The following is a 9,563-nucleotide window of genomic DNA, read 5'->3' as shown; positions in this document are numbered from 1 at the left end:
AGGGTTGTATACTAAACTAGCAGTATTCCACTGTATTTCATAGACAGGCAAAGCCATTTAAATAGTTACTGTACAATAGAAATTTTATATATTGTGTTACATAATTCTTTGTTTTTTTATTATACATAATACATGTATGTGTTTTCATTGATAGGGTATTCTTCAAATACTGCATATTTGTTTTCTGTAGGTAAACTGGTAAAGTCACAATTTCGATTTAACATCCAATTATTGCCAAATGGCTTTTTCGCCACACTTTGTTAGTCTGTGATGTTAACCTTTAACTGTTTGTTTGTTTGTTTGTTTGTTTGTTTGTTTGTTTGTTTGTTTCAAAACAATTGACTAGTGGTCGCACAGACAAAAGTATACCAGGTTATGAGCATAAGCAATTTAGTCAAATGAATTTGTCCTGTGTAGATGTCCTTATCTATGCTCTTAAGCTTTCATTTCACTTGATATACACAATTATATAAAGCGTAGGCCTAAATACATACATTTCATTTTACTTGATGCATTAATTTGAAAAAGAACAAGCATTTTTGCAATAAGCTAGGTCTAATGTGAATCACACGTCAACAGTGATCGACAGCGAGTCGAATTGTCTTTTTTTTATGTGCTCCTATTGTTGGTTGTATTTGTATTTGTTTTTTGAATACATTTTATAAAGTGGGGACTGTAAGGCGACTGCAGAGGACCATCAGAAGTACATTATGTCAGTGGTTCCCAAAGTGGGGGTCTGGACCCCCTGTGGAGTCATGGGACAATGATGAGGGGTCACTTGGTGATTTCCAACACTCAAATAAATTTTATTAAACTATTAGAATTATCATATTTTATTCATAACCTACAGAAGATAGTTAATAGTTACACTAAAGAAACAACAACAACAACATACAAATAAAAAGCAATTAGCCTTTTTAATATTAATCAATGACTATAAAAAATTATGTAAATATCAGACTGCTGCATTTTTGTGTTGTAAATGTGCTCATGTTTATATATGCCTATATTTAAGTGTGCAATGTTTATATACTTACAGTATAACCACCTTGAAAAATGGGGGTCGTAAGTCACTGACATTGTTATTTTGTGGGTAACGGGCTGAAAAGTTTGGGAACCCCTGCATTAACTCACATTTGTTGTGGGCTCTCGCAGTTAAAACACATGTTGGTGGGGTGAATTAAATGTCATGAACTAAGGGTGAACTGTTGTACTGTGTGATCTGATGTGTTAAACTATTTGAGAAATAGTCATAGTTTTTTTTGTTAATAAAAGAATACTTTCTTTTCATGTATTCTGGTGTGGTTCTTGAGACCAGACTGCTACACCTAATCAGGATTAATAAAGGTGGAAGTAGAAGAGTCAAGCGTCAAATAGGAAAGAACTTCAGAAATAAACAACAGTTAAACTAGTGGATATCCTGTCATTTTCCAATTATGGAATGAGATGAACCAACAACAATATGTAATACTTTTACTTAAAATTACATGTCTTAAAAAATGGTCAGTTTAAAGCCCATTTTGGAACCCTTATCCTTATACAGTAGGGTGAATCATTTGAAGTGAATGGTTGATACTGAAGTTAATGTCCTTATAGCTATCATGGAAGCCAAGAGGCACACATATGTGCTGACCCCAAATGATAAACGCATTATCAGTGTTTAAAAGCTGGCATGACCAACTGTTTACAACCCTCTGACAGCGACAAGTACACTTGCCAATTGTACACCACAAATATTCCTCTGGGTAAAAAGCCAAAGCTAAATCATATCTTTTCATAGATCCATCTATAAGACATTTTAGACATTTTAGCAAAATATGTCTAGCAAATATTGGCCTTGCAATTCCACGAGTTATAAATGTTATAAATAAAGTAGTTTTCCCATTCAGATGCCAGAGTCTGGTAGTTTGGTAGGACAGGGGTAACTATAGTCCCCTGGTTACAAAGTTGGATGAGGAGTTATTAATAATTAGAAGATCTGATTACTGAACTGGGCCTGAATTATAGGGAGTGTGAATTACTTTTACAGCTTCAAACTTTTGAAGAACACTTTAGTCACAATTTGAGACTAATTCATGTGGCTGCTGTACTTTAATTTAGCACAAATCATATGCTGGTCTAGACTGGTGAGTGCTGCTATAGTGTTGGTCAAAAGGAACTAGCAGAGAGTCATGTTGGTCTCAAGCTAAATGCTTCCCCAACATGGTTTTGCATGTTTGGTTGTGAGTGGATCAGTTGTTTGTATGCCATCAATGTGTTTGCTTCAATATTTCTATATTTCATACTAAAACATAGTTGCATTGGACAACCCCAATTTTGAAAAGAACCAATTTTTTTTTTTTTTTTGTAATTGAATCAAAATTATGTAATTTGTTTATTCTTTTTAAGCTTTAATTAATTGAGAAAAATACAAAGAAAAAATGTCCAAGGTTTTTACTCTCCAAATAAATAGTTTTTGTTAATATCAACAAGGTTTTATTTTGATGACTGCAACACATTCCCTCCGGGTGCTCCGGTTTCCCCCACAGTCCATATAGACGTGTGCTGGGTAATTTAAAAATACTAAATTGGCCGTAGTTTATAAGTGTGTGTGAGAATGTGTGACTGTATGATGGTTTCCCAGTACTGGGTTGCGGCTGGAAGGGCATCCACTGCAAAACACATATGCTTGGCAGTTCATAACGTTGTGGCGACCCCTGATAAATCAGGGACTACGCCGAATTAAAATGAATGAATAAATTAATTAATTACAAAAACTTAGGACAGGGTAAGTTTAAGAAACTGTCACAACAACTATTTTGGCCAATAATAGAGAGATTTTCAATGAGATAAATCTAGACTATACATGCAGGTAAAGTTAAGCACAATCATTCTATTGTTTTGAACACTTATCACAGTAAAAGTATTTTTAAACTGACTTTATTTCTCTTGAAAATAAAAAGAGTTAGTCAAAATTTTTGTGATGTTTTGGGGCCATATATCTTCGGGTGAGATATCATGGATTTGGTTTTGTGAGTCGGTTAGTTGGGCTGTATACTTGTCTTTTCTCTGCTTCTTGTTAACTGTGAATTAACAAGTTAATATACGCCAATCTAAGCCCTTCGTTAACTGCAAAACTGCTTCAGTTACTTTTACTCTATGGTTTGAGACCATTTAATTCTAAGGATTTTGCTGTGCCAAACCAATAGTAACCTGCCTTATCAGAATCAGAAAGAGCTTTATTGCCAGGTATGTTCACACATACGAGGAATTTGTTTTCGTGGCAGAGCTTCTACAGTGCAACAGGATAACAGAGACAGGACAAAAAACAGATAATAAATATATTTAAAAAAAAATAGAAGTAGTGAGTGCAAATATACAGATTGACAAGTGTATGTACATGTTTATTACTGTATACAACGTTATATGTACAGCTGTTATGTGCAAATTGGCATGTAAAGTGTGTTGTTAAATAAGTGTATATGTGTATAAAAGTGTATGGCAAGTAGTGATGTTGGCTCCACAATTACTATCATCAAGTGTTCATGAGATGGATTGCCTGAGGGAAGAAACAATTTCTGTGTCGGGCTGTTCTGGTGCGCAGTGCTCTGTAGCGTCGACCAGAAGGTAAAAGTTCAAAGAGGCAGTGTGCTGGGTGTGAGGGGTCCAGAGTGATTTTGGCAGCCCTTCTGCTTGCTCTGGATAAGTACAGTTCTTGGGGAGTAGGAAGGGTTGTACCAGTGATTCGCTCAGCAGTCCGAACTATTCGATGTAGTCTTTGGAGGTCGTATTTAGTAGCTGAGCTAAACCACACAGTTATTGATGTGCAGATGACTGATTCAATGATGGAGGTGTAGAACTGTTTCAGCAGCTCCTTTGGGAGGTTAAACTTCCTCAGCTGACGAAGAAAGTACAGCCTCTGTTGAGCTTTTTTGACAATGGAGTCAATGTGAGTGTCCCACTTCAGGTCCTGAGAGATGGTGGTGCCCAGGAACCTGAATGACTCCACTGCTGCCACAATGCTGTCCATGATGCTCAGTGGGGGGCGAGCAGGGGGGTTGCTCCTGAAGTCCACTATCATCTCCACTGTTTTGAGCGTGTTGAGCTCCAGGTTGTTGTGACTGCACCAGACAGCCAACTCCTTAACCTCCTGTCTGTAAGCAGACTCGTCACCGTCCTGAATGAGGCCGATAAGTGTGGTGTCGTCTGCAAACTTCAAGAGCTTCACAGAGGAGTCTTTTGAAGTGCAGTCATTCGTGTACAGGGAGAAAAGCAGTGGGGAGAGGACACACCCCTGGGGGGCGCCAGTGCTTATTGTGTGGATACTAGATGAGAATTTTCCCAGCTTCACCAGCTGCTGCCTGTCCGTTAGGAAGCTGTTGATCCACTGACAGACAGGTGGGCACAGAGAGCTGAGTTAATTTGGGCAGGAGAAGTTTTGGGATGATAGTGTTAAACGCCGAGCTGAAGTCAACAAACAAGATCCTCACATAGGTCCCTGGTCTGTCTAGGTGTTGCAGAACATAATGCAGTGCCATATTTACTGCATCATCCACAGACCTGTTTGCTCTGTAGGCAAACTGAAGAGAGTCCAGTGAGGGTTCAGTGATGTCCTTCAGGTGGGCCAGCATCAGTTTTTCAAAAGACTTCATGACCACAGATGTTAGTGCCACTGGTCTGTAGTCATTTAGTCCTGTAAGTTTGGGTTTCTTTGGGATGGGGATGATGGTGGAGCGTTTGAGGCAGGAGGGCACTTCACACAGCTCCAGTGATCTGTTGAAGATCAGGGTGAAGATGGGGGCCAGTTGGTCAGCACAGGATTTTAAACAGGCTGGTGGTATAAAATCTGGGCCTGGTGCTTTTTTCCTCTTCTGTTTCCGGAAGACCTGGCGCACCTCCTCTTCACTGAACTGTAGGGCAGGTATGGGGGAGGCGGGGGGTGGTGGAGGTGTTAATGGTGGCGTGAAGAGCAGTTCAGAGTGGGTGTGGGGGGTTTTCTCAAACCGGCAGTAAAACTCATTCAGGTCGTTTGCAAGTCGTTCATTGTCTACAGTGCTGGGGGATGGTGTCTTGTAGTTTGTGATGTTTTTCAGACTTTTCCACACAGATGCTGAGTCGCTGGAAGAGAACTGACTCCTTAGTTTCTCAGAATAGTTTCTTTTTGCGACTCTGATCTCCTTTTCCAGTGTGTATTTGGCCTGCTTATACAAGGCCCTATCCCCATTCCTGTAAGCAACCTTCTTGGCCTGACGTAGCTGTCTGAGTTTTACAGTGAACCATGGTTTGTCATTGTTGTATGTGAGATGAGTCCTGGTAGGAATGCACACGTCTTCACAGAAACTGATATAAGATGTTACAGTCTCTGTAAGCTCATCCAGATCGTTTGCAGCAGCTTCAAAAACACTTAAGTCAGTGAGGTTGAAACAGGCTTGTAGATTCCACTCTATTTCGTTAGTCCATCTTTTCACAGATCTTAATACAGGTTTGGCTGTTTTCAGTTTCTGCCTGTAGGTTGGAATGAGGTGAATCAAACAATGGTCACAGTGTCCCAAAGCTGCTCGTTGGACGGAGCGGTATGCATCCTTTATTGTAGTATAGCAGTGATCCAGTATATTACTGTCTCTTGTGGGACATGTAACATGCTGTCTATATTCTGGCAGTTCACGGGAAAGTTTTGCTTTGTTAAAATCCCCGAGAATGATTAAAGCAGAGTCCGGGTGTTGATACTCTATCACCGTGATCTGATCAACTAGTTTCTGTATCGCCAGGCTCACGTGCGCGAGCGGAGGAATGTAAACACTGACGAGGATGAACGAGCAGAACTTGCGCGGGGAGTAAAAAGGCTTACAGTTAATAAACAGTGCTTCGAGATCTGGACAGCACATCTTCTTTAAAACTGTTACATCTGTACACCACCTTTCATTGATTTAAAAGCACGTCCCGCCACCGCGCGATTTCCGCGTTGATTCTTCGTCGCGATCCGCTCTGAACAGCTGATAGCCCGGTAGGTGAAGCGCGTTGTCATTGTGTTGTTCAGCCAGGTTTCCGTGAAACACAGAGCTGCTGAATGCAGAAAATACCTGTTTTTCTGAGAGAGCAGAATGAGTTCGTCTATTTTGTTGGGTAGAGAGCGTGCCTGCACACTTTCCTCGTCTGCGCGCTTGAAAGCGTTTGAGCAGCACCGCAGCTCCTCCGACTACAATGTCCAACAGAACATCAGATAAATCCAGGTATGGAAAAATATTCAGTGGTGTATGTGCCCGAATGTCCAACAATTCGTCTCTGGTGAAACTAATTGTAGGAATATGACTCGAGACAGGACAAACTAACAAAAACACAAACACTACTGCAGAGCACAACACGGAGGCGGCCATCGTCATCGGCGCCATCAAGTAGATGGCGTGCATCAATGGCAAACAAATATGCATATTTGTTTAATAAACATATTCAAATGACTGAATTATTTATCCTTATTTAAATATGAACATAAATTAATTAATGTAGAGCCGTCACGGTGGTGCAGTGGGTAGCACAATCGCCTCACAGCAAGAAGGTCACTGGTTCGAGCCCCAGCTGGGTCAGTTGGCATTTCTGTGTGGAGTTTGCATGTTTTCCCCATGTTCTTGTGGGTTTCCTCCAGGTGTTTTGGTTTCCCCCACAGTCCAAAGATATGTGGTATAGAATTGGGTAGGCTAAATTGTCCATAGTGTATGTGTGTGAATGGGAGTGTACGGGTGTTTCCCAGTGATGGGTTGCTGCTGCAAGGGCATCCGCTGCGTAAAACATATGCTGGATAAGTTGGCAGTTCATTTTACTGTGGTGACCCCAAATTAATAAAGGGACTAAGCCAAAAAGAAAATTAATGAATGAATGTTTTTGGTTGTATTTTTACTGAGATCATACCAGCAAGCATCACAAGCAAACCAGCATCTCACGCTTGTACAAACATGGAAAACATGGAAGAGATTCCACTTACACACCTGCTTCTCATGCTGGAGACCGGAAATGTTTAAGCAACCAGCATGTTTTGTCGGCAAAATACATCACAGAGGCCAAAGAATTTAATACATGAAACAAGCAACTTGCATGTTTGGGTCAAGCAAAAAAAGAACTTAATTCAAGCCAAGTTAAGAACCAAAACACCAATTGAGAACAAACTGAGAACAAACCTTAAAAGAAACCAGGATGAGTCAGGGGATCAGTTCTCCTCCTCCAATGTCTGTGGCCTTGAGAAGGATGAAATTCCATTGTGATGGAAGTGAAGGTTCAAGTATGTCTTGTGCATGTCTACAGTCTGGCCAAAGTCTACAGCAAAGTCAAACTCAATTCCTGGTGGGGCACAACCCTGAAGAGTTTAGCTTTGATCCTAATTAAACCCACCTGAACAAACTAATTGAGTCCTCCAGGCTTGTTTGAAACCTCAGGTAAGTGTGTTGAAGCATTGAAGTGTGTTGGAACTCAACTCTGGAACAGAAATCTCTGCAGTGACCTCATCTGTCACTGAAGTATTTACAGGAATCTTTTGTTCTTCACATATCCCCACTAACATTTAGTCCTGGCTGACCAGCAGTTGACCATGTTTGGTCTTCGTGATGATGTTTGACCAAACATGGGGAACATTTTGTAGGTTAGAACCAATAATATACAATCAGAACCACTTGTTTGTTAAACAAAACTACAGTAAAGTTTCTCATATTATATCTAAAAGATATAAAGATATTACTTTAAAACTGTATTTTACAAAAATCATCTAAACATTTGCATATTATGAAGTAGTGTTACTGAAATAAATATAAAATATTTTACACCCATTTACATATGTAAATAAATAGACTGAATGATTTCTGCATGCACAGGTTCATGTGGGCCTATTTATAACCTAAAGGTTTGATTCCCGCTCACTGTTTCAGATGTGTGTTCACTGCTGAGTGTGTGCACTTGAATGAGTTAAATTCAAGCATAGGAGACTTTAAAAGGTTTCAATATTTGGATACTGCTACTAGTAGTTTTGGGATAGACCCTATTGTCTCTAAAGGGTCATAATGGGTGGTGACTTTTGCTAGCCTGCTTGGCTCCTAAGCACGAGTGTTGCTGGTAAATCCAGCAATATCATTGGTTTGAATTAACCGTGTGATGAAGAGTCAATTTATTATTTCTGTGTAACGAAAAATTCATAGATATGATAGTTGCGATATAAACATCGAAAGCAACTTGACCCTCCAAGCTTGTAGCAATTACATCATTACACCGTTAGGTGGCAACAATAAGCTATTGAACATGCATTTGTCATTTAAATAATGGTTAGAAAACTATTTGGGTTACAAAACTTTTATTTATTCTGTTGAACACATAAGAAAATATTCTGGAGAAAGCTGGAAACCTGTAACCATTAACTTCCATGTTAGAAATAAAACAAAAACAAATATGAAAGTGAATGATTACAGGTGACGCCTCACAAGCAAGAAGGTCGCTGACTCGAGCCTCGGCTGGGTCAGTTGGCATTTCTGAGTGTAGTTAGCATGTTCTCCCCGTGTTTGCGTTGTTTCCTCCGAAGGATGATATGCACTATAGGTGAATTGGGTGAGCTAAATTGTCCGTAGTGTGTGAATGAGAGTTTATGGATGTTTCCCAGAGATGGGTTGCAGCTGGAAGGGCATACGCTGCGTAAAACATATGCTGGATAAGTTGGCGGTTCATTCCGCTGTGGCCACCCCAGATTAATAAAGGGACTAAGCCAAAAAGAAAATGAATCTTGTGTCATCTTCCACACTTCTCACTACTAACAATTAATCCTGGGTATTCAAACACTAAAACCCAGAGTTCCTTTCATATTTGCGTATCTGTGGTGTCATAAACCCATGATTCTATTTGCCCGGGGGTTTAAAATGACCTAGAACTATTCAAAAGGTGGAAACCCCCCTTGTTACCATGCTCTGCTTTTTGTGCAAAGAAAATGCTTCCTGAAAATGAACTCCCAGGTGGGTTCATTGTACCAGCATTAAGCCCGAGAATGTAAGATGTAACACAAGAAGTTTCTGCCCAAAATGTTGATCAAAAATTTCCTCTAACCGGGACAAGAAAAAGATTGATGTTGTGCATACTTTATCATTTTTTTCATATATAAATTAAAAATATATATTTCCTAAATAAAATTGACATGCTTCTTTAATACTTAAGCCAATTATATTGTTTTGTATATATATATATATATATATATACAAAAGGGCTTAGTCCCTTCATTAATCTGGGGTCGCCACAGCAGAATGAACCGCCAAATTATCCAGCATATGTTTTACGCAGCAGATGCCCTTCCAGCTGCAACCCATCACTGGGAAACATCCATACACACTCATACACTATGGACAATTTACCCTACCCAATTCACTTATAGTGTATGTCTTTGGACTTGTGTAGGAAACCAGAGCACCCGGAGGACACCCACGCAAACACGCAAACTCCACACAGAAATGCCAACCGACCCAGCCAAGGCTCGAACCAGTGACCTTCTTGCTGTGAGGTGAATGTGCTACCCACTGCGCCACCGTGCAGCCACACACACACACACACACACACACGCACACGCA

This window comes from Danio aesculapii, chromosome 16 (assembly GCF_903798145.1).
Source record: "Danio aesculapii chromosome 16, fDanAes4.1, whole genome shotgun sequence".
In the NCBI taxonomy this organism is placed as follows: domain Eukaryota; kingdom Metazoa; phylum Chordata; class Actinopteri; order Cypriniformes; family Danionidae; genus Danio; species Danio aesculapii.
This window is presented reverse-complemented; position numbering follows the sequence as displayed.